Below are 25,564 nucleotides of genomic sequence, written 5' to 3' on the forward strand. Positions count from 1 at the left end.
CCAGAGTCAGATGAGTTTCCAACACTCAGTGTTCAGGGTTCTCTTCCGGCGAGGAACTGTAATGACTCTTTGCTTGGGTTTACTTGTCTACTTTACTGTAGACAAAACCCACAGCCTCTCCAGCTGTTTTCTTCAAATGTGAGAAGAGGAGATGAGCGGGAAGAGATGAAGCGGCCAGTCTGAGAAAAGTTAAAATACACCGCCAACTGGGAGACGTCTCAGCGACAATGTCAACGGTGACAACAACTACATATACTAATAATTCTGTCCAGTGGCATGCGATTCACTATGGCATCAAAGGACTCCTAGACAAGAGCTCAGAACATAGTGCACACAGCTTGGGTTCCCCACTGATGATTTATCCTCCTGTTCCCAACCCTAAGGCAGTCAGGGACAGGCAGAGGCTCAGTTCTTAGTTATGTTGCTTAGAATGAGGACGTTGCATGCTCCAGCGGGCCACACCACCCTCTCTCTGCTGAGGCATGCATACTCTAAAGTGCCACCTGACTGGAGCCACCGCAGGTATTTCTGAAGGAAGTAGGAGGAGGTCATCGTCACCTCAGCAATGACAGTCGCAGCAGCCCAAACAGGATTAAAACTGACATCTAAAATCAAGATTCTTGGAAGGATTTGGTGCCCAGAAAGCAGACAAAAAAGGGGCCAAGGTCAGTCAGAAGACTGGGTAGATACATATACCCTCAGGTTGCTGTGTTTTGTGGCGATGTTGGAGGGGGTGCTATTTATTCTTTTATTATGGTCATTGTCTGTGTGTCTGCGATGCATGTGTGGTATGCACATGCGCTCCTGCCAAGGCGTGTGTGTTGAGGCCGGAGAACAATTTTCAGGAGTCACTTTTCTCTTCCACCTTGCTTGTATTATGGTATATACTCCAGGTTCATTGGCCCGTGAGCGTCTGCCCAGTCTCCCTGTTTCTGCTTCCTGTCTCTCCGTGAGAAAGCAGGAATTACAGATGCGTGCCAATCATGAAGGTTCCAGGCACTGAAGTCAGGTCACCGTGCTTGGATGGCAAAGCACTTTTACCTGTTAAGTTGTCTCATTTGCTCGGTTTTCTTTCGTTGTATTTATTCATTTGTTTGAGACAGAATTTCAAACTCTTGATCCTCCTGCCTCGGTCATCAGAGCACTGGAATTATGGGATTCTTTCATCACTCTGGCTTCTGGCAAGGTTTGCATTAAGGTGTTCCACATATTTAGAAAGTCAAATTTAGCCAGGCAGCGGTGGTGGGCGCCTTTAATTGCAGCACTTAGGAGGCAGAGGCAGCCGGATCTGTGTGAGTTTGAGGCCAGCCTGGTCTACAGAGTGAGTATCAGGACAGGTTCCAAAGCTACACAGAGAAATCTTTTCTCGAAAAAACAGAAAAAAAAGAAAGAAAGTCAAATTTAAGCCAAGTAAATGACTCTTTAAGAATTCACATATATACATGATAGCCAAATAGCAGAGACCATCAGTCACACAAAATTAGATTAATCGGTTGACTCCATGCAATGAGGAAGGGTGTCCCAGAAGAGTGAACAACAGAGCTCAGTAGGAGATGCCTCTTGGGGAAAGTTGGGGATCCTGCTTTGGGATTGTGAGGGGCATCTCAGAGCAGTCGGGGTCACTGCTGAAATGGTTGGGGTTTGGGCACAGCATCAGGACAGGTGGAAATTAAGGACTGGAAGCTGTCATGGCCAAGCAGATCAACAGTTGCTGTCCCCTCTAAGACACCCATCACTGGAATAAAGTTGGCCCAGGGGTATTGTGCAGAGCCAGAACAACCCAAGACTCTCTCAGAGGACCCGAAGAAAGGACAAAGGGAACTTCAGTTCTGTGTCCTTGTCCAAGGGCTAGAGCCAGTGCCTCGAAGTAGTCAAGGTTACAGTTCCTAAAGACCTGACTCTTCCCCCTGAGCTGTGCATGTCAGACCTAAGGCAGCTGTATCAAGGGCACCCCCTGTTCCTTTTGCCTACATTGTCTGACTTAGCTCTCTCCTGACCTTAGTCATCTCTACCCTGCAAATAATATAAGATTCTGTAATTCTTAATAAAGCTGTTCGTCAGCAAATGGATGGACCTAGAAAAAACATTTTGAGTGAGATAACCCAGATCCAGAAAGACAAATATAATATGTACTCACCCATATGTGGCTTTTAGACAAAAAGCAAAACAAACAAATAAACAAACAAACAAAAAACAGCGTACAGTCCAAACCCCAGAGAACCTAGACAACAAAGAGGACCCTAAGAGAGACATATGGATCTACATAGGTACAAAGAAGGAGAAAAAGACAAGACCTCCTGAGTAAATTAGGAGCACTGGGGTCACAGGAGAGAGTAGAAGGAAAGAGGGAAGGAAGGGAGGGAAGCAGAGAAAAATGTATAGTTCAATATAAACAATAAAAATGATAACTAAGTGGCATTGAGAACATCACAGGCTATAAAGGTTGTTCAGCAGCAGGACGAAGCAGGATTTGGCTACCCAAATTTGGAGTAGAATTCCAACTGTTCTACCTTTAACATGGTTAACTAGGAAGCCTGTTTGGGTTGAGCAGTGGCCCCTAAGTAAAGAAAAACTGCAGGCATCTGAGCAGTATGTAAAGGGTTGGTGAGATGCTAAACATTCCAAGGAAGCTACTAGTCCTTGGAAGTCTGCTGTATTTGTAATAAAAAATAAATCTGGGAAATGGAGACTATTAATTGAGGTAAGCGCTGAAAATAAAGTGATTCAATCTAAAATAGATAGATAGATGATAGATGGATGGATAGGTAGGTAGGTAGGTAGGTAGGTAGATAGATAGATGATAGATAGATGGATAGGTAGATAGATAGATAGATAGATAGATAGATAGATAGATAGATAGATAGATAGATATGAAGGCGGATCGAAATAATACAGGCCAATTGGTATAAGATAACGCCACTTTAATAAAAAACACACTCACGAAACCAAAGTTCCCGCGATGCCCAGAAACAGGAAACAGGAAGAAGGGGTTACCAGCGTTTGTGCACCCCAATTTATAGACATTTGCCCGAGGCCGTCCCGCCCCCAAAGGGCGGGCTCTCTCTACATCGATAGATAGATAGATAGATAGATAGATAGATAGATAGATAGATAGATAGATAGATGGATGGATGATAGATAGATGGTTGGATAGATAGATAATGGATGGATAGGTAGGTAGATAGATGAATAAATGAATAAGAAAACAAACAGGCAAACAAACAGAATAGCCCTGTTTAGCACAGGCATAAGAAAAAGCTCGCGAAGACCCTAGCATTTATCTTCTGTCTTCTCTGTCTTTCTTGCCCCCAGCACCTCCCCATCAGGACCCTGTCACTGAAGAACAGCCTGCTGGAGAAGTCATTCGGCAAGTGGGCTTCGCACCACCCACAGCAGTTGTCTAACTGGGGGGAAACATTTTCCACTTTCCGGCTGCGTCTGTCCTCCCAGCTAAGGAGGCTGCTTCACTGAGCTCTCCAGTGTGGTGCGGGTGTCACTCCCTTTTACCCTATTACTCTCTCACCTACCTCCACTGTTTACAGACCTTCAGGGTGGTGACTCTGGAGCTCCTGGGTTCAGGCTGGCTGACGTCACATCCTGGTTCTGCTGCTTCCTTGTCTCTGAGATCTGGGGCAAGCTATTTATCACCTCTGTCTCTCGGTTTCCTCATCTACAAAACAAGAAGACATAAGAGTACTTGGTTCAAAAGGCTGCTGTGAAAATAGAGAAAATAATCCATGCAAAGTTCTAGACTAGTACCTACCCCTAAGTCAGCACTCAGTAAACATTATAAGTTTTGCTATCATATTTATTTGAAAAGTAGCCCAACCTATCACTTAAAGCGACAGACTTACTAATTGTATTTCCTCCTCCACCTAAATGACCTTTCTAAACCATAATAAAGAACTAAAATATATCAGCTCAAGGGTCAGTGAGCTGGTTCAGCAGAGAGAATCAATTTCTAAAAACTGTCCTCTGACTCCCACATGCATCTCTATAGCATGTGAGTATGCACTTACACACACACACACACACACAAACACACACACATGATGATAGACAGACATATACACATATCTCGCAATTTTAAAAACCTAGTAGAAGGTCTGAGTACCTCAGTGGTAGAGAACTTTCCTATCATGGAGACACACATACACACACACACACACACACACACACACACACACACACACAGAGAGAGAGAGAGAGAGAGAGAGAGAGGGAGAGAGAGAGAGAGAGAGAGAGGCTATGACAATCTCATCTTTGTGACTCTTAGTGGCGGGCCCTGACCACATCCTTAAATCTTTCACTCTTGCTAAAGGAACCACTGTCTCAAACTGTGCTAATTATCCCCTTCTACTTGTTTTGTTTCAAGACAAGGTTTCTCTGCGTAGCCCTGCCTGTCCTGGAACTCACTCTGTGGGCCAGGCTGCCTTTGAACTCACAGAGATTTCCCTGCCTCTAATCCCAACACTTGGGAGGCAGACTCAGGCAGATCCAATAATTTTTTTATACCTATTATTATAAACAACCCTCAGATGATTTTTAAATGTTTTCTTCATACAAATGAAGTAATTTTGTACATTTTCTAGTGCCACTTTTTATTATCATATATTAACTATATAAGGTAATATGTTCTATTATGACATTTTCATATGTACACAATGTACTTTGATCATCTATTACCTCTCCCGATAGTCCAGCCTCTTTTTATTTTCATATGCCCCCTCACCCATAGATCATACACATGAACAGAAGCACACAATACTTGTCTTGGGGAGACTGCTTATTTCACTAAACATAATGCACCAGATCCAATTATTTTGCTTACTTGCTCGTGTGTTTGAAGACGATCCCTCTGGGTAGGGCTGGCTAGCCTGGAATTCACTACGGATCCTAAACAGCATCATTTACACACACTATATAGCCTAGTTCATATGCATGATCCTCCTGCATCAGCCTCCTGAGTGCTGGAATTACACCACCATGGCCAGCTCCATCTACCTTTCTGCAAACAGCGTAACGTCACGATTCTTTTAGGATGGATTAAACTATTTTCACCACGTTATCTTTATTCATCAATGATGGGCCGCTGAGCTGATTCTACAGTGTGACTATTGTCACCGATGCTATGGTAGATGTGACTGTGAGGTGTCTCTATAGTCACCTGACTGGGATTCCCTCAGTTTTGTACTCAGTAGTGCAGCTGGTTCCCATATTTTTATATGGTGTGGCAGCCAGGCTCTAAAGCCACAGTTAGTATCTGAAGTGGCCATGTAACCTTTAGACAGGCTGTCGCTACCCTAACAAAAGGTCAGGATGCTGTTTTGCTCCTTTCCCTATAATTTGGAGGATGCCTAAATAGAGATGCTAATTCAAGCCTACGTGACTGAGCTAGCATACTGACCAAAAAATGTGACAGCAAGCACAGGTAGATGTGGACGTGACTAAAAGTCATTCACATGGTTACCTAGGACACAAAATACTAATAGATTTCCTCCTCAGTTTAAGTTTTGATTTATAAGGCTGTTTAAAATAAACAAAAAAATTCTCCAGGATGTAAACTCAAAATTTCATAAGGGATCACTAAAAATCTCCCTCCTGATAAAGCCATGTGAGTTGTTTGTTTATTCCCGCGCCTCCATGCTGGCCCAAAGAGAGATAGCTTATGTTGGGGTCTGGTCCAGAGAAATAATTTATGGTCAGGGTTAGCACTGCACCCCATATAATGGTGCCCAACGTGGAGCTAATCCACAAACCCCAAAAAACAAGAAAAAAATTTCACCACAGATACGTAAATAATAAACACTCAAAAATAAAAAATAAATTAAAAAACTATAATAGTGGGACAAAGAAGAGTATTCAGTTATGTATGTTAATAGCTAAAAATGTTCAAATAAAACAAAAACAATGAGAAAAATATTTAAAATCTGTAAGCGTAGTAGACACAGCGATACAACTTTTTTTTTTTTCTTTTTTGTTTTTCGAGACAGGGTTTCTCTGTGGTTTTGGAGCCTGTCCTGGAACTCGCTCTGTAGACCAGGCTGGTCTCGAACTCACAGAGATCCGCCTGTCTCTGCCTCCTAAGTGCTAGGATTAAAGGCGTGCGCCACCACCGCCCAGCTTTTAGCGATACAACTTTTATCACTTGCTAAACAGGTAAAAAAAAAATTTAAAAATTGCCTAGGTTACCGCTGAGATTGAGGCGCCACGTGCACACAATAGACAGCTAAATCTAGCCCACCTGAGGGGAAAGGCAAGCAAGAGACAAAGTAAGTTTAGAAAACAAATTTAATCCCACACAGTCAATAAAACAGCAGAGAGGATTCAAAAATTCTCTTAATTTTATGATTACAAGTTAAAATGGAAAAAAAAAAGTTAAAAATCAACACAACTACTCCCGCCAGAGCTTGGGATAGCAGACAGACAGACAGAGAGAGCCTTTGTCCCACCCCCTGCCATGAGGCACAGCTCAACTAGAAGCTAAAAGACAGGCTTAAAATAAGATAGCCTCAGAGAGCTACAGCTTCAGGACAATCAAAAATAATAAACAGGTTAAATAAGCTTCTTTTCCATTTCATGATTTTTTTTCTTCTTTGTCAAAAATCAGCTGTTTGTAGGCATGTAAATTTGTATCCAAGGTGGATTAATTTCAATACTGTGGCTCTGTAGTAAAGTTGTAAAGTCAGAGATTATGGTGCGTTCAAAAGGTCCTTAATTATACAGGATTTTAAGATTGTTTAGGCTATCCTGAGTTTTTATCTTTTCTTATTAAACTGAGAATTGTTCTTTCATGGTCTGTAAAAAATTTTGCTATAATTTTAACGGGCATTTGCATTAAATTTGTAGATTAATTTCAATAAAATTGTCATTTTTGCTATGTTGGTTCTATCTTCACAAGAAAATAAAAGATCTGAAAAAGCATAGGATAAAACTGGACTCTCTGAATATGGCGGACAATGAGGGCTGCTGAGAAGCCAAGGACAATGGCACTGGGTTTTGATCCTACTTTATGTTCTGGTTTTGTGGGAGCCTAGCCAGTTTGGATGTTCACCTTCCTAGACCAGGATGGAGGGGGGAGGACCTTGGACTTTCCACAGGGCAGGGAACCCTGACTGCTCTTCAGACTGGAGAGGGAGGGGGAGAGGAGTGGGAGGAGCGGGAGGGAAATGGGAGGCCAGGAGGAGGCTGAAATTTTTTTTTCAATAAAAAAAAAAAAGAAAAAAAAATCTTTCCATTTTCTGATGTCCTCAATTTCTTTCTTCAAAGATTTAAAGTTCTTATAATGCACGGTTTTCCATTTGTTTGGTTAGAGTTACTCCAAAATATTTTATGGTATTTATGGCTATTGTAAAGGATGATGTCTCTCATTTATAATATATGTGAAAGAAATGCATTTTAGAAGGTTGTTTTCAGATTCTGTCTATGACAAAGTAATCCTACTTTCAACTGTGAGGACTGTCCCTACTGACTTCCGGAGTGGCTGTACTGACTTGCGTATATTACAGGAGTGTTGTGCCGGGCTCTTCTGCCCTCACATCCTCACCAGCGTTTCCTTTTGTTTATTTGCTCGCCTGTTTCATTTTGAGCTAAGTTTTACTGCATGCATGTATAGGTTGGTACACATATCCTGGTATGTTTGTGGAGTCATTTCTCTCCTTCCACCTTTACACAGGGTTCCAGGTATTGAACTCAGGTCACCAGGATTGTGTGGCAAGTGCCTTTGCCTGCTGAGCCATCTGACCATTTGTTTTCAAATACAGGCATTCTGACCAGGTCCTGGGAAACCTCTCTGTCATTTTGATTTGCATTTCCTTTAAACAATTTTTATGTATTTACTCGTCATTTGTACATCTTCACTTAGAAAATATCTATTCAATTCATTTGACCACTTGACAATGGATTTATTTGCTCTTTTAGTGTTTGATTTTTGAGTTCTTATGTATTACAGATATTAATCTGTCAGATGAATATCTGGGGAATATTTTCCTCCAGCTCTGTTGGCCAAGTCACTCCCCTCACCCCACAATATTATGCTTTGTTTGGGGGGTGTTGTTTGGTTTCTTTCTCTGATTTTGTTTTGTCTTCATAGTGTTGGGGTCTGAACCTAGGCCCTCATCCATGCTTGGAAATATTCTATCTCCTAGCCACTCCCTGTGTTATCTTTTTTATTTTGAGATGGGTCAGGCTGGCCTCAGACGTGTGATCCTCCTGCCTCAGCTGTCCAAGCAGTTGTGACTACAGGGCCGCATCGTCAAGGCCATCTACGTTCATTTAATTGTAGCTTTACTAGTTTTACTGCTGCATGCACAGCCAACATTCCTTCCTTAGACGTGCACACCCGGTGCTTGTGCCCAATGGGTTTTTTTTTTTTTGGTATATTCATAAAGTTTTGCACCCATCATTCAATTCCAGACATTTTCATTGCTCATACAGAAACAGTGCTCACTTACTATCGCTCTCCAGTCCTGTTCAGCATGGTCCAGATAGCCACTGTGTTTCCTCTGTGCCTGCAAGCGTGCCTCTGTCCATTCATATATGCAGATCTCACAAAATGTGCCTGGCTTCCTTGACTTCATCTGTTTTCAGCGTCTATCCGCAGTGAGCTCATGTCAGTGTTTCATTTCTGTGGCCGAATGCCGTTCTGCTGTGGGTGCACACTTTATCCATTTTCAGCTAGTGGACAATTAACTTGTGTCCACTTTTGAGTGATTTTGAATAATGCTGCCGTAAATATTTGTGGACAATTTCTTATGGAGACTCATGCTTTGCTTCTGTTGGAGTTACAGGGACATGTGGACACTCTACGTTTAGCTTTCTGTTGACCTGCCAGAATGGTTTCCAAAGTGACCGCACCATTTCACGTTCCCAAACAGAAACCCTGAGGAACTCCTAGAGTGCTTTAAGATGCATTCGTATTGCTGTCTATGACTGCTGGTAATCCATCTTTATATATACTGTACTTTATAAATGCGTTCTATCATTGATAGACGTTGATAAGTCAGTCCCAGTCTTTCTGTTACACACAATGTTTCTACAAACATTCTTCCGTGGGTTCAGAGTATAGTCAGCCTTCTTAGCTGCAAACATTCTTCTGTGGGTTCAGAGTATAGTCAGCCTTCTTAGCTGCAAAAGTCTACATCTCCACGCTCAACTAAGTGCAGAATGAAAATAAATTTTGTTATTTATTTGAGAGTTACACAGTATGTATGTATATATATATGTATGTATGTATGTATGTATATATACACACACAAAAATGATAGATGATAGATAGATAGATAGATAGATAGATAGATAGATAGATAGATAGATAGATAGATCAAATCTACGCCCAACTGTCTCCCTCCAAACTTTTGTCTATCCCACCCACCAATATTCCATCCCAATTTTATTGGTTTTATTTTAAACCTCTGAATCCACGTAGTGCTGAATGGGTCTAGCGCCATCTACTGGAGAATGGGTGGCCTCTCAGGTCCTCATCACACTCACTATTGATGCCCGGCAATGCTAAGCATGCACGAGCAGCCCATTTACGGTGGTTCTCCAGATGTTCCTATCCTGGGCAGTCCTAGATGCTTGTGTTATCATCATACCTAAGGTCCCACAGTCTTCCTTTATGCTGTCTATCCAGCATTTTTTCGGGCCTTTCTCTTCACCTTATTCCGTGCATTCCTCCAAGCAGTGCTATCTTCAGGTATCTGCCACTCATTCTTATAACATGGCTGACGTATCTCAAATGCCGTTGGCTGTATCCCGTGGTTTGCTTCCTTCTGTAGATGGAGATGTTTCTTCATGTCATCATTGTGCAGCCTATCTGTGTGTGGGACACCTAGAATCCTTCTGAGATATGCCATCTCAAACACATTCAGCCACTTTTCTGAGGAGAGTCTTATTGCCCAGGTTTCAGAGTGGTAAAGAAGGCAACTCCAGACAAGTGCTGCACCCCAAACGAAAACTGGCTCCCTCTCATAGCAGCGACCAATCACCAATGACTCCTCAGCTAGGGCTCAAACTTCATAAAATCTTTCTCATCCGTGTTGGAATTTTCAGTGGCTTGATATTGCCCAAGTGTTGTGCATGCAGTTGCAGCCTCTGAGAGTTCATAAGTGTCTGGAAAAGACTTCCACTGTAACCCCCAACCTCTGGATCTTACAATCCTTCCACACGCCCACCCCTTCTGAATGATCCCGGAGCCTTTGGAGGAAGGGTGTGATAATAGATGTCCCAGTTAGATATGACTGTTCCGCAGTCTCTTATTCTTTGCACCTTGACCAGGGGCAGGCCTCCGTGTTAATCACCATTTACTACATAAAGAAGCATCTCTGATGAAGGTTGAGTGATGCATTAATCTATGGGTAAGTGTATAATTATACGCCATTAGAAGTCAGTTTAATACTATATCCGCTTAGCAGAAAAGTAGTAGTATTGTCTCTTCTAGGGCCTATGACCTGTCCAGCCACAGGTTCTTGCCCCAGTGATGGACCCAGGTATAGGTTTCATCCTGTGGCATGGGCCTTAAATCCAATCAGAAATGGCCGGTTACTCCCATAACATTCGTGCTACTATTGCCACAGTATTGCCAGGCCTGTAGTTATTCTAGCTCTGAGTTCACAGCTGGATAAGACTGTTGGTGACTTTTCTCCCCTGTGCCCTCTAGCACTGTGACAGCTAGGCAGTAGTGTTGACGTTTCTGGGCTGGTACCATTTCTCCATGGTCTGTGATTCAGATATGAGGCACCTTCAGCAAGAGGTCATACTGTCAAGTTCTGGAGGATAATCAAGAGTAATAGCAATAACCCGAAATGTTTGGGGGCACTATAGTACTCCTACTGACCAGCAACTCAAAAAGAGGTGACCTCACATTGTGCTTTTGATTTGATAACCCATGTTTTCTGGGAGAGGCCCTGTCCCCAACAATCCCAATTGGTTGCAGGGTTATTTCATTTAAACTCTTACTATATATGTATATTTTAAGAAGCTTCTACAGTAATAGATTCCATATTGCATTTTCAAAAGTGGTAATGTTAGTTATCCTTCCCTCTACACCATGGCTACCCTGCTTTCCCATCACCCTCCCTACTTAACTCTTCCTGCCCCATTATTCCCCATTTCCCCTTCGTACTACCTGGCATCTCTCTCCCTTCAAAGCCCACCCCTTACTAGTTTCCTGGCTCCCATAGGCGCCACAGTTTAAGCACACATACAGAATCAAAGCAAGCTGCTGCATATGAGAGAGAACATGTGGACTTTGTCTTTCTGGGGGTCTGGTTTCCCTCACTCAGTGATTATTTCTAGTGTTGCCCCTTTAGCTGCAAATTTCATAATTTTCTTAACTGCTGAATAATATTCCACTGTTTAAGCACACCATGTTTTTTATCCAATATCAGGTGAAGAACTGCCATGCTGCTTCTGTTTCCTACCCATTGTGAATACAGCAGCAATGACCATGGGTGAGAAAGGGTCTCTGTTGTAGGAGACAGTCCCTCGGGCATATTCCCAACACTGGCTTAGGTCTATCATAAAACATCTATTTTTTGTCTTTGAGGGACCTCCACACTGATTTCCACAGCAGCTTCAGCACTCTGCACTGGCACCAACAGGGATTAAATATTCCCCTTTCCCCAAATCCCCATCAAGCATTTGTTGTCATTTGTCTGTTTGATCTTAGCTATCCTGACTGGGGTAAGATGAAATCTCCAAGCGCTTTTAATTTGCATTCTCCTGATGGAAAAGTATATCAAACATTAAATGGTTTTTAGACACATTGTTTTATTTTATGTGCATGAGTGTTTTACCTACATATATGTGTTTATCATATGCATACTGAGTGCCAGTGGAGGTCAGCAGAGGGTGTTGGATCCCCGGAACTGGAGTTATAAATGGTTGTGAGCCACCATGTGGGTGCTGAGGACAGAACCTGGTCTTCTGCAAGAACAACGGGGGCCCTAAACACTGACCCATCTCTCCAACCCCACTGACCACTTAAAAAAAAAACATTTCTCACTCATTTGCATTTCTTCTTTTGAGAAGCCTGGTTAGTTCCATGCCCCATTTTAAAATTACACCGTTTATTTCTTGATGTTTAGTTTTCTGGGTTCTTTGTGTATTCTAGACACTAACCCTTTGTCCAATACGTAACTGGTAAAGAATTTTTTTCCCATTCTGTAAACTGCTTCTTCACTCAGATGATGGTGTTCCTTGCTGTGCAGAAACTTTTCATGAGGTCCCATTTGTCAGTTGTTGGTCTTAATGCCTTTACTACTGGGGTCTTCTAATCCACTCTGCTCGTCTGCTAGTCTTTATTGGGGAATTAAAACTGCTAACATTCAGAGTTATTATTGAAGGTTATGTATTGATTCCTATCATTTTTTGTTGTGGTGGTGTTTTATTAGACCTCCTTTGATTAATTGTTCTGGGATTGTTGGTTTACTCTCTGTGACCTCTTAGGTGCACTTCTTCTCTGAAAAGGAAAGTACCATCTGTCACTGCGTCTGTGACCATCTGAGCATTGGCCTTGACTGCACCTGGAGACATCAAGAAACCACATAATCCAATTTAAAAATGGGATACAGATCTAAACATAGAATTCTCAACAGAGGAACTTAAAATGTCCAAAAGGCACTTAAGGAATTGCTCAACATCCTTAGCCATCAGGGAAATACAAATCAAAACAACTCTGAGATACCATCTTACACCTGTCAGACTGGCTAAGATCAAAAACTCTAATGACAGCTTGTGCTGGAGAGGATGTGGAGCAAGGAGAACTCCCATCGCTGGTGGGAGTGCAAACTTGTACAGCTGCTTCGGAAATCAGCAAAGCAGTTTCTCAGAAAATTGGAAATCAATCTATCTCAAGACCCAGTAATACCACTCTTGGGCATACACTCAAAGGATATATATTCATACCACAAGGACATTTGCTCAACTATGTTCATAGCAGCATTATTCATAATAGCCAGTACCTGAAAACAATATAGATGCCCCTCAACCAAAGAATGGATAAAGAAAATGTGGTACATTTACTCACTTACTCAGAGGTAAAAAAACAATGATGTTAGGAGATTTGCAGGCAAATCGAACTAGAAAAAAATTCTTATTGAGGTAACCCAGACCTAGAAAGACAAACATGGTATGTACTCACTCGTAAGTAGATATTAGACATAAAGTAAAGGAAAACCAGCCTACAGTCCACAACTCCAGAGAAGCCAGGAAACGAGGAGGACCCTAAGAGAAACATACACGAAATCCCTAGAAAGGGAAAATAGACAAGATCTCCTGAGTAAATTGGGAGCATAGAGGGGGAGGGGAGGGGGAGGGGAGTGGGGAGAAAAGAAGAGGAAGGGGGAGGAGAACATGAAGGACTAGGAAGGTCAGGTTGGGGGAAGGTCAGAGAAGGAGAACAAGGAAGAAGCTATCTTGATAGAGAGAACCATTACGGGGTTAGCAAGAATCCTGGCACTAGGAAAACTCCCAAGACTCCACAAGGATGACCCCAGCTAAGTATCTAAGCAATAGTGGAGAGGGTGCCTGAACTGCCCTTCCCCTGTAATCAAATTGATGACTACCTTAATTGTCATCACAGAACCTTCATCCAGTAACTGATGGAAGCAGATGTGGAGATCCACAGCTAAGCACTGGGTTGAGTTCCTGGAGTCCAGTCATAGAGAGGGAGGAACAATAATACGAGCAAAGGGGTCAAGACCAGGACAGGGAAACCCACAGAAACAGCTGACCCGAGTTAATAGAAGTTGAGTGACTCTGGAATGACAGCTAGGAAACCTGCATAGGACCAAACTAGGTCCTCTGAATGTGGGTGACTATTATGTGGCTTGAGCAGTTTGTGGGGCCACTGGCAGTGGAACCAGTATTTATCGCTAGTGCATGAACTGGCTTTTTTGGAGCCCATTCCCTATGGAGGGATACCTTGCTCAGCCTAAATACAGGGTAAGAGAGCCTTGGTCCTACCTCAAGTGATGTGACAGACTTTGTTGACTCCCCATGGGAAGCCTCACCTCCTCTGAGGAGTGAATGGGGTGGGGTGGGGGGATAATAGTGGGAGTAGGAGGAAGAGAGGGAGGTGGAACTATGAAATGGAAAAAGATTGTTTAAAAAATAAAGACTAAAGTATTCCTTCCAGTATCCTTTGTATAACTGACTCCATGGTCAGAAATTCCTTTAACCTGTTCTTATGTTCTTTCTTCTGTTTGTGACAGATAGTTTTGCTAGGTATAATAACATCTTCTGACACCTGGCATCCATGGCCTTCTTTCAGAAGTTGCTGAAAGATCCAAACTGTTCTGGCTTTCAAAGTTACTATTAAAAAATCAGTCACTCAAATATTTTTAAGCCCAAAATTTCAAAATACAAAATTAAATGTGCCACAAACCAAGAACCACACTGAATCTATTATGAATGAAGTGATATTTAGACATACCCTGTGGTGGCCTGTCACTCTCACAGAGCTTCAGTATCCATGTGACTGGGGAGTGGTGTGTAGAGCCAATCCTTTATTGACAGTGTAGAATGACTGTACATGCCAAAAGGTGGAATCGATGAGTTGTTATACCATTTCAGTGTTATTATAATAGTTAATGCTGAATTTTTTCCAAAACTTCATTCTAATAACTATTTCTGTTTTCAGCATTTAAGAGATACAGTTTCTTGTACCATATACACACATTATCATATCTCTGCAAATATTAGGTAATTCAGTGAGTGGGCAAGATCATCTCTTTGTGCTTTGAACTGGTATTTTTATTATTTATTGTTTATTCATCTCCCATTCTTTGAGGCCTTTTAAGGTTCTCTCTGTTGGAAAGTAAAATGTCTTCTAGCAACTTCACTTTGTTTTCATTTTTCTCAATGGCTTGTGGTAAATTTTCCTACATTTTGCTTTTGCCATAGCTAAATACTCCAAATATTCTCCTGGTTTGAAGTTTATTTCCCTTCTCTTCAGGGCGTACTTTAATAAGCAATGTTAAAATATCCAATGGATTCAAATGTATGCTCTATTAATGTATTCAAATATCATCTCATTTTATCTGTGAATTATCTCAAGAAGTTTATTTCTCTCAGTTACTGTCAGTGGAGATCCAGGGTTAACACAGTAGAAGACCCAGCGCCTATCGACAGCCTGATTCTTGGTTCATAATATTTCAGTGGGAAAGGAACATATATTGTTTTTCTATTCAGTTAGGGCTTCTCTCATATTTTTCCCAAATGTGTTTTTTCCTACATGAAAGACTTTCATACTCTTGTCAATGTCATTTTTTTACATTTGACTACTTTACTATGTTTTCTTAATAACTCTAGTAAATGTGTAGTTAAGACCTCTACTGCAGTCTAGTCATGTCATGCCCATGCCAGGGTTGGCACATACCCCAGTGCTCAAAAGACTGACATGAGAAGATTGCTGTAAATACAAGACCAGCCTTGGATAAACAGTGCATGCAAGACCAAGGCCAAGGCCAGCGTGAGCTACACAGTACATGCAAGACCAAGGCCAGCCTGAGCTACACAGCATATGCAAGACCAAGGCCAACCTGAGCTACACAGTATATGCAAGACCAAGGCCAACCTGAACTACAAGGCAAGACTTTCTCTCAAACAAAAGCAAAAACAAAACACATAGACTCTCATGCTGGCAGCATTCAAATTTTGGTCCTGTTGTTTTAGGATATTTTTATTTTTGCTTTATTTTGAGCAAGCAGAGTTTACAGTAGACCTTTCAGCCAGCTCAATATAATAAGAAAAAAATATAATAATTTTGAAATAGAAAAGAAAACTTTGGTGGGGGAGGGGGGAGCAGACCTGGCTTAGAGGTTAAGAACACTTGTTGCTCTTGAAGAGGAGCCAGGTTTGATTCCCAGTAACCAAATGACAGCTCAGAACTGTCTGTAACTCTAATCCCAGGAGATCTGACAACCTTTTCTAGCCTCCAAGGGCACTGGGTATGCAAATAGTACACATGCACACATGTAGGCAAAACACCCATGCGTACAAAATAATAAAATAAATAAATTTCTAAATATTAAAAAGAAACTTTTTGTTATTTGTCAATGATATGAATCCCACATAGGGAACACCAAGTAATTTACATATTCATTCCAATAATTTACATATCTATTTAAATAATTTAGAAAATATGGTGCAGTGACTAATGTAAACAAATAATGCAAATATTGGTTTTATCTTCAATACTATAGCTTTAATATATTTTATACAAATAATAAACAATATTTTTTAAAGAACCTAAAAAATGACTCTAAAAAGAAGAGTGTAAGGCTTTAAAACAGAAAAAACATAATTTGTGGAAAAACTATAAAGAAGGCCTACATAAACAAAAAAATACATGTGGGAAAGAAATGAATGGTTTTCTGACATGCCCACTTTCTCTATTTTAACCACAGGATGATGTTGGAATTGGACAATGGCAGTGTGTGTGTGTGTGTGTGTGTGTGTGTGTGTGTGTGTACACTCTAGTTAACTATGCATAGAGGTCTTTACAACTGGTCAAGCAGAGAATTCTGATTCATGAATTTACCCCTGAATAAATGCCTATCAATTTCTTATTTCTGAGCTAGTGTGGGATGTCTTTTAAGCATCCGACCGCCATAACTCCTGGTACAAGAAACAAAAAGGCAAATCAATGCAGATATTCAGTGAAACCATTTATATTAGCAAAAGAGATTTATTACTAACCATTAAGGGATTGATTAAACCATTTGCGGTTTGGGCCTATGATGGAATGCTCCCTAACTGTCAGAGGAGATGGCAAAGAAACCAATGAACAAGTCCAATCAGGGACAAGTGGAGACAGGGCTAGAAGACTCTCTTTGTAGCAAGCCATTGATTTATTAAGCTTCCCAGAACAAAAGAATAAGAATGTTATAAATCTAAATGCAAGCTTTTAGCTTTAACTTGATTTTCTCTCTCTCTCTCTCTCTCTCTCTCTCTCTCTCTCTCTCTCTCTCTCTCGTGTGTGTGTGTGTGTGTGTGTGTGTGTGTGTGTGTGTGTGTGTGAAGGGTATATGTGTGGAAATCAGAGGATAAAATTTGGGAGCTGGTTCTCTCTTTCTACCTTTACATGGACTCCGAGAGTTGAACAAATTCAGGTCATCAAGCCTCTGTGACAAGAACTTTAGATACTGAACCTTCTTGCCAGCCTTCAAGTACTTTTAGTAGAGACAATAATATCTATTATTAGAAGCATTAAAAGCAAACAAACTTCTTTGGCCTATGGCAGGGTAGAATATAGCCAAGCTGGAAGGGATATACAGAGAGAGTAGGCAGAGTCAAGGAGATGCCAGAAAGTCTTACCCAGTAAGCCACAACCTCGTGGCGATACACAGATTAATAGAAATGAGTTAATTTAATTTAATATATAAGCATCCAATGGCAGCTTGTAGCTGTCTGTAACTCTAGTTCTGGGGAATCTGGTACCCTTTTCTAAGCTATATTTACATACATATAGGCAAATACTCATATACATAAAGTGAAAATAAATAACCGTGACTCACTTGTCTACAATTGGTAAGATTACTTGCTCCTGATCATATTTATATTAAGCTATGTGCATTCTCTAGAGTGTTCCAGTTTGCCAGCGAGCTGCTGAGTGAATTATATGTTAATTAAAAAGTAGCCCGAGCAAGTTTTTTGTCTTCTATCACCTACCTTGCAAAGATGCCAAACCTTTCCTGTCTGCTGGTCGCCCCCTAGTGGCCCATGCAAGTCATTTAGCCAACAATTCAAAGCAAACTCTAAACTAAACTCACTTTACCAGGTAACATAGTTGATAGAATGAAAATCTTCCATATCTCAATTAAACAAAGCTTCCATGAAAAAAATTTTTTAAAAAGCAATCCAATAAACTCCTTTTAAATTTTGTCATGGGGGAATAATCATTCATGTACCAAATCTACAAGTAATGCCATTTTAGTCATCTTGAGAATCAGTAACCGAGAAACTTATATGGCATCAATGTGTGCTCTGACTTTGGAAGCAGAGCTGAAACAGCAGGGCTGTGTAGGAACAATGGCACCCTCTATAGGCAATCCTGATGTCTAGTTATATATTAATTAGCATTGTCAGCTTCATCTCTCTGCTGTGATAAAGCACCCTGGGGGGGGGGGAACAGCTTAGGAAAGAGCTTACTTTAACCCACGCTTCCAGATGACCCTCGATAGGAGGGAGGAGAAGGGACAGGGAACTCAAGGTAGCTGGCCACTTCCTTGGTTAAGAAGATTGAGAGGAAGAACACATGCATGTTAGTACTCAGCTGGCTCTATCTATTCTTACACAGTTTGGGATCCCAAACAATGGTGCTCCCCACTTTCAGACTGGGTCCTCACACTTCAGTTAAGGTGATCAAGACAATCCTCCCCTCCCCTACAGACGCTCACGTACCAGCCTGATCTAGATATCCCTCATTGAGACGCCCTTCCCAGGTGATTCAAAGTTGTTTCAAGTTGACAAACTAACAACTTTTACATCAAAACATCTTTTAAACCAAAAGCAGCACTTACAGTTTTGCTAGTTTGACCAAATATCAAGCCAGGCATATTCTGTCTTTATAAAACTAAAAGGTGATAAACATGGGCACACATTTTCAAGAACAATAATCTCATCCAAACTATATTTACAGAAGCAAAGGACACAGTCAACAAGACAAAATGGCAGCCTACAGAATGGGGAAAGATTTTCACTAACCCCACATCAGACAGAGGTCTGCTCTTCAAAATATACAAAGAACTCAAGAAATTGGTCATCAAAAGAACAAATAATCTAATAAAAAAAATGGAGTACAGACCTAAACAGAGAACTCTCAATAGAGAAATCTAATGTGACTAAAAGACACTTAAGGAAATGCTCAACATCCTTAGTCATCAGAGAAATGCAAATCAAAACAACTCTGATGTAAGAATGGCCAAGATCAAAAACATTGATGACAACTTATGCTGGAGAGGTCGTGGGGTATTGCTGGTGGGAGTGCAAACTGGTACAGCCCCTTTGGATATCAGTGTGGCAATTTCTCAGAAATTAGGAAACAACCTTCCTCAAGACCCAGTAATACCACTTTTGGATATATATCCAAAGGATGCTCAACCGTGCCACAAGGACATGTACTTAACTATGTTCATAGCAGCTTTGTTTGTCATATCCAGAACCTGGAAACAACCTAAATACCCCTCAACTGAAGAATGGATAAGGAAAATGTGGTACATTTACACAGTGGAGTACTACACAGCAGAAAAAATAATGACATTTTGAAATTTGCAGGCAAATGGATGGAGCTAGAAAACATCATTTTGAGTGAGGTAACCCAGACCCCAAAAGACAATTATCATATGTACTCACTCATAAATGGTTTTTAAACATAAAGAAAAAAAAGCCTACAAATCACAATCCCAGAGAACCTAGACAACAATGAGGATTCTAAGCAAGACATACATGGATCTAATCTACATAAGAAATAGGTCTACATAAGACAAGATCTCCTTAGTGAATTGGGAGCATGGGGACCTTGGGAGAGGGTTAAAGGGGAGAGGAGAGGCAGGGAAGGGAGCAGAGAAAAATGTAGCTCTCAATAAAAATCAATAAAAAATATATTAAAAAGTATATTTACAGAAATGGGGATGATCTTATCAGCATTGAATCAGACAGCTCCAGGGGTCTGATGTGAAAGTGGGTACCTCCAGACAAGAAATCCGAGAAACATCAGCTCCCAAAGAATTTTAGGGGAAAATATTTAAGAAAAAAAATGGGGTTTCTAGGAATGATCACATATGCCCCATGCATGACTGACAGAGTGACACAAAAAACCGCCAAGAGAAGCATCAATGTTATGACAGAGAAGAGAGCATGCAGGTCATGCAGTCCCAGCAGTACTGTGTGCAGTCAGGAAGCCCACTGGTCCTTGCTGAGTGAGACTGCCCCCTGTGGGCTCTGCCTCACCTGGAGACCCATTGGACAAGCACACATACTGAACCAAAACTAGGCTGCAAGACTCTCATCATATTACTATTCATACATGTATACAATGTATATTGATCATATCTATTCCACTCCACAAACCTTCCTCTTCCCCTCCAAGGTCTGTCTCCCTCCCTTTGATTTGGTAACCACTGTGTTCAGTAAGTGATACTTGCTAGAATGTTGACTGAGCTTGTTGGTTTGATCTTGCACGGGTATTGAACTACAGTTGAGTGTGTTCATGGGTCTGATAGCCACGTCATGTACAAATGACGGCATTTTACTGCATGCCTCCCAGCCTCTGGTCTTACTTTCTTTCCACACCCACCTCCATGATATTCCCTGAGCCTTGGCGAGTGGGGCTTAACACAGACGCCCTGTTTATGGATGGGTATCCAACCATCATTTATTCTTTGTATTGTCTCCTAGTATGCCCTCAAAAGCCAACAGGGAGACTGAGCCCCATGTTAAGAGTCTTTATTTTAAGCAAGTTTGCAAAATTGGTCTCTCCACATGTCCAATGTATTGGAATAAATGGAGAGCCTCAAGCTCAGTTAAAATTGGGTTTTTATAGTAGTAAAGATGGGGGTGGGAGTTTCTGAGGTTTTAAGACCCCTGATTGGCTGACATTTGTCTAGTGGCGTCCTGGTGAGTGCACTGGCAGGTGATCTATCTACAGCGGTTGGAATGTTAGGTGTTTCCTTTGAATGGTCTGTTCTTGGGTGGTGGTTGGTAATCTCAGTTTGTGGTTCCTCCTGCAACCAGGCATTGCCTCAGGGTAAGCTATTCAGAATCGGGCCTCTTATTAAATTTATCAATGGCTGAGTTCTTCTCTGGCAGGTGATAATGGTTGGAAGTAAAGAACTTTTGGGGAGTGACCTGCCCATACTTAGGTTATCACGGCTGGCTTCCACATCTCCCACTGCCTTCATCAGGAAGTCAGTATTCTTTGGATGTTGCTGACAAGTTTGTCACTCCCCGAGGAAAATGCAGATGATGTGGAGAAGTAGCTGTGGAGAGGTGCCAGAGGCAGAGGAAGGAATTGAAGGAAGGAGTGCAGCCATCTGGGCTCAGGAGGCATGAATTATTACAGGTTGTTTCAATCTTGTGGGAAAACATGGAGGACAAATAAGCCTTGAGTGCTCAGACTGTGTCTTTAAATGACAGAGGGATAGACAAATTATTCTCTGGGTCTTGGTATATTCTAAATATAACTACAAAGCTATTATTTTGATAATGACTTTTTAAGATGGAGTCTCACTGGCTTAGATCTCCCCATCTCCCTGCTTCCATCACTCAGGTACTGGTGAAACATTCCATCCTACAGGGAAGCTCCTTAAGCACAGGAAACAACTCAATAGTTTCAGGAAATCCCTAAAACTGACCAGATTCACTAGCTCTCCCCCTTCACAAGCATATGTAAAGAGGAAGGACTGCTGAGTGACACTCTCCGACCAACCGAGCTGCCTAGGAGAACTCGGCCAGACTGAACAACCTAGAGAAGATACTTTCCAACCTGTCCAGCTGCCCTAAGGTCATGCAACGCGCTCCAGGTTCCCAGCTTTTATATGCCATCACCATGCTGGGGTGAGCTTTTGATGATGTAACTATCTGTGAGTCAGTTAAGCTCCAGGAATGAACCCCAGTAATGTTTCACCAAGTTTGACTCTGGTGGCACCCTTACTTTGATATGTCATTGGTCCCCTATCTGAGGTGGATAGGAATGTGTTTGTGACTCCCTAGGAATAGTGTCACACAACGTAATTGACACCCAAACAGGGACTGAGAGAACCAAAGATGACTTGGGAGGAGTGAATTGCATGGTACTGGCTATGGGTAGCAGCCAGGGTCTAGCCTCGGTCAGGTTCAGGGTCTGAGATGGGAGAAGCAGAGTGGATTGCACTCATATGGCCCCAATAACTCGAGCCATCTCTACTTATACTTTAACAGAGTTTTTCCTACCAGACTTACATAAACAGTTTTATTACTGGCCCCTATTTTTGACTTTTAAAAAATATATCATCTTTTAAGAAATATACCATAATCGTTATGAAAGCCCCCATTGTTCCCCTTTATGTTTCCTCAAATACACTTCCCCACCCCCTACAAAACCTTATTCTACACCTAGAATTCCGCATTTTTGCAGACTGAGCTAAATACAGACCCAGACACATCCTGCTTTTGCCGCACTTAATGTCAGCTGACCGTTTGCTACCTGCAGTTATGAAATTAAAAAGTAATGGACATGGGTATAATGTTTAAGGACAACAATAGTCAAACCCAAACAATTCTTTCATGTCTGCAAGGCATGCTTTTATACAGTTCCCTTTTCCACAAAAAGGTCCCGTGTCTCCATCTCTCTGTAAAAGGCAGACTCTGAGAAGGCTCTCTTTCCCATTCCACTATACCATATATCTTCTACCAATATAAGCAACTGTGTATGGTAAATACAGATTTCTTCATGCCATATTTTTATTCTATTTTTATTTATTTTTAAAACAATCTTTTCTCATTTTACACACCTATCCCAGTTCCCACTCCCTCCCCTCCTCCCGCTCTCTCCAACTTCCCCCTTCACCCCCCCTCCATCTCTCCCCCCCCCGAGGGTAAGGCTTCCCATGGGCAGTTGACAAAGTCTGACACTTCACTTTGAAGCAGGACTAAGGGCTTCTCCCTATATATAGGCTGAGCAAGGTATCCTTCCAAAAAGATGGGCTCCAGAGACCCAGTTCAAATCCTGGGGATAAATCCTGGTTCCATGGCCAATGGTCCCACAGACTGCCCAAGCCACACAACTGTCACCCACATTCAGAGGGCCTAGTTTGATCCTAAGCAGATTTCTCCACTATCAGCCCAGAGTCAGTGAGTTCCCATTAGCTCAGGTCAGCTGTGTCTGTGGGTGTCCCCATCATGGCCTTGACTTCTTTGCTCATATTATCGCTCTTTCCTCTCTTTGATCAGTCCCCTGAAGCTCAGACTAGTACTTAGCTATGAATCTCTGCATCTGCTTCCATCAGTTGCTGGTCCATCCCATATTTTACATTGTATTTTCCCCCATTGACGCATACTAGATTCTGTCATTAATTCTACATACTTGGTTTCCAGGGAACTTACTCTCAACAGTTGGCACTATGTGTATTCCTGAGACCTTTTCCCTATTCTATGTATGCATGCTTTACTCTCCTCTCCAGAACTATGAGTCATGGTGGATGTTCCAAGTGTTATTTTTATCATATGTATCATTGTCTCTACTGAGTCAGCCAAGTTCCCAGGATTAGGAGTTGTCATTAGTAATTCCAAATAAGATACTGAGAAGCATTATTCCCCTGCTGAATCTTAGGGAAAAATATTTAAGAAAAAAATAGAATTTCCAGGGAAAATGACAGCTGCTGCATGTGCAACTGTCAAAGGAAAACTAAAAACCACCCAAAGAATCCACAATATAATGAGAGAAAAGAACCTGCAAGCTGTACGAATTTTGCAAATTCCTATGCTGTCCCATGGACTGCAAGTCCTTGCCAAATGAGAGTCTGTTTCCGTGGGTGCCTTGTCCCAAGGAAACCTGTTGGGCAGACTAGGCTGCATGGTTCCCAACAGGTAGCAAGGCACGTAACTGAGGGTGGGACGTCTATGGGGAGAATCCCGGTATGACTATCTTTCCCTATCTGGTGTGCACTAGTGTGTTTTTTACTGTGTCATTGGATGCATGAGTCTCACTATGGATCCTGAGATCTATAACTAAAGCTGAACCTTTGGGAAGTGGAGTGTCCATGGAGAGATCACAGGCTGGCCATCTTCGTCTGTGGTATGGTGTGTTATGTTTGCTTGCTGAGTGGGGTCTGTTACACAAGCATAGAGATGCCCTGAGAATGGTGAAGATTTAAAGGAAGCGTTACAGTCCCTGAGAGTACCACATAAAGGACAAGTGTTGACAGTGGTTACAAAGCCACTGCTGTGTATGGTAAGATGCGCAGCTGAAGCTGAACTGTGAAGAGGAATGAAAATGGGAAAAGGAATGTGACTAGCATCCCCCAATGAGCCTCTAACCTAGAAGGTAAGTCAGACAGAGGAGAGGATGGAGTCTCTTAAGGCTAAGGTGACAGAAGAAAAAGAGACTACAGGTTATGTCTGTGCTCCAGAGACCTTCCTGGGATCTAAACCCTGTCCCTGAGGGAGAACCAAGGAGTAAGGAAGAAGAATACATGCCAGAAACAATGGAAGACCCCTCAGGCCAGATGTTCCTTAGAAAAGAATGTGAAATCTGCAAATCAGCACGAGATGGAGCACATGAGCACAGTATATGAGGACAGCAGGTACTTGGCACCTCGATTGCTGAGCTAGGCTAGAGTGGCTACCGATGCTGCAGGACATGGGAACAGATCAATATAAGTGCTATGAAAGCAGAAAACAGCAGAAAATTCAAATAATATAAGTACTCATCCACTCATCCATTCTTGTTTTCTTTTTCTTTTTCTTTGGTTTTTTTTTTTTCAAGACAGGGTTTCTCTGTAGCTTTAGAGCCTATCCTGGAACCAGCTCTTCTAGACCAGGCTGGCCTCGAACTCACAGAGATCTGCCTGCCTCTGCCTCCCGAGTGCTGGGATTAAAGGCGTGCGCCAACACCGCCCAGCTGTACTCATCCATTCTTAAGAGTTGTGCTGTATGGACCAGGGCAATATAAGGACAACATCCCCAATGGACTCACTCATGGAACAACAGGGAGACTCGGTTATTGGCAGCTGAGGTCCCCGCATATATCGGGGACTAGAAGGCAATAGAAATAGGATAGATATTATTTAGGAAGTTCAGTGTGAGATAGTCATCATCTTATGCTCAGTTCACCAGGCCAGATAGGATCTACGGCAGAGATGAATTCTCTAGAGATGAACTCATCAGATATCACATGACTGGTCAGCAGAGTCTAGGAAGGACCGGGGTGACACCTAAGCAATCACATGCACCCAGACACCACCAAAAGAAGAAGTAAGACAGAAGCCTCCAGGCTGATAACAGTTTAAGCTTCATGTAAGAAAACGAAGAAAATAAAAGATTTTTTTCTATTAACTGATATATTGGAACAAAATTTAACATGTAGTCTCATTTCTAATACAAACTTTTATCTTAACTTTCCATATATGGCAGTTTTGAAAACATCAGCACACATGCACATGCCTGCACACACACACATGCACACAAACATGCACACATACACACAAACGACTGGGGAGACTGATTTTCTAGGATTCTTTTTTTATTTAAAAACACAAAATTGGGAGGCGCGGCGCGCAGTCGCGGCAGAGAGGCGCCGTGCGCAGTCGCGGTGGAGAGGCACGGCAATCTCAGACGCAAGCGGCTGGGACCCGGCGGAGGCAGACGCAAGCGGCGGGGACCGGAGGGGTCCGGCTCAGCGACAGACACACGAGGCGGGGACGGGCGCGCAATAACGAGAGCAGATTGCCCCACTACAATTAAATCAAAGAGGTAGGCCTTTTGTTGGCCAGGTCACTGGCAAACGGGGAGCTTGGTCCTGATCCTGAAGACCCTTTGGAGGGGTGAGAGGGTTCTTGGCCTGCGGCAGGAACCAGGAAAC

Source organism: Microtus ochrogaster, chromosome 6 (genome assembly GCF_000317375.1).
Source record: "Microtus ochrogaster isolate Prairie Vole_2 chromosome 6, MicOch1.0, whole genome shotgun sequence".
Lineage (NCBI taxonomy): Eukaryota > Metazoa > Chordata > Mammalia > Rodentia > Cricetidae > Microtus > Microtus ochrogaster.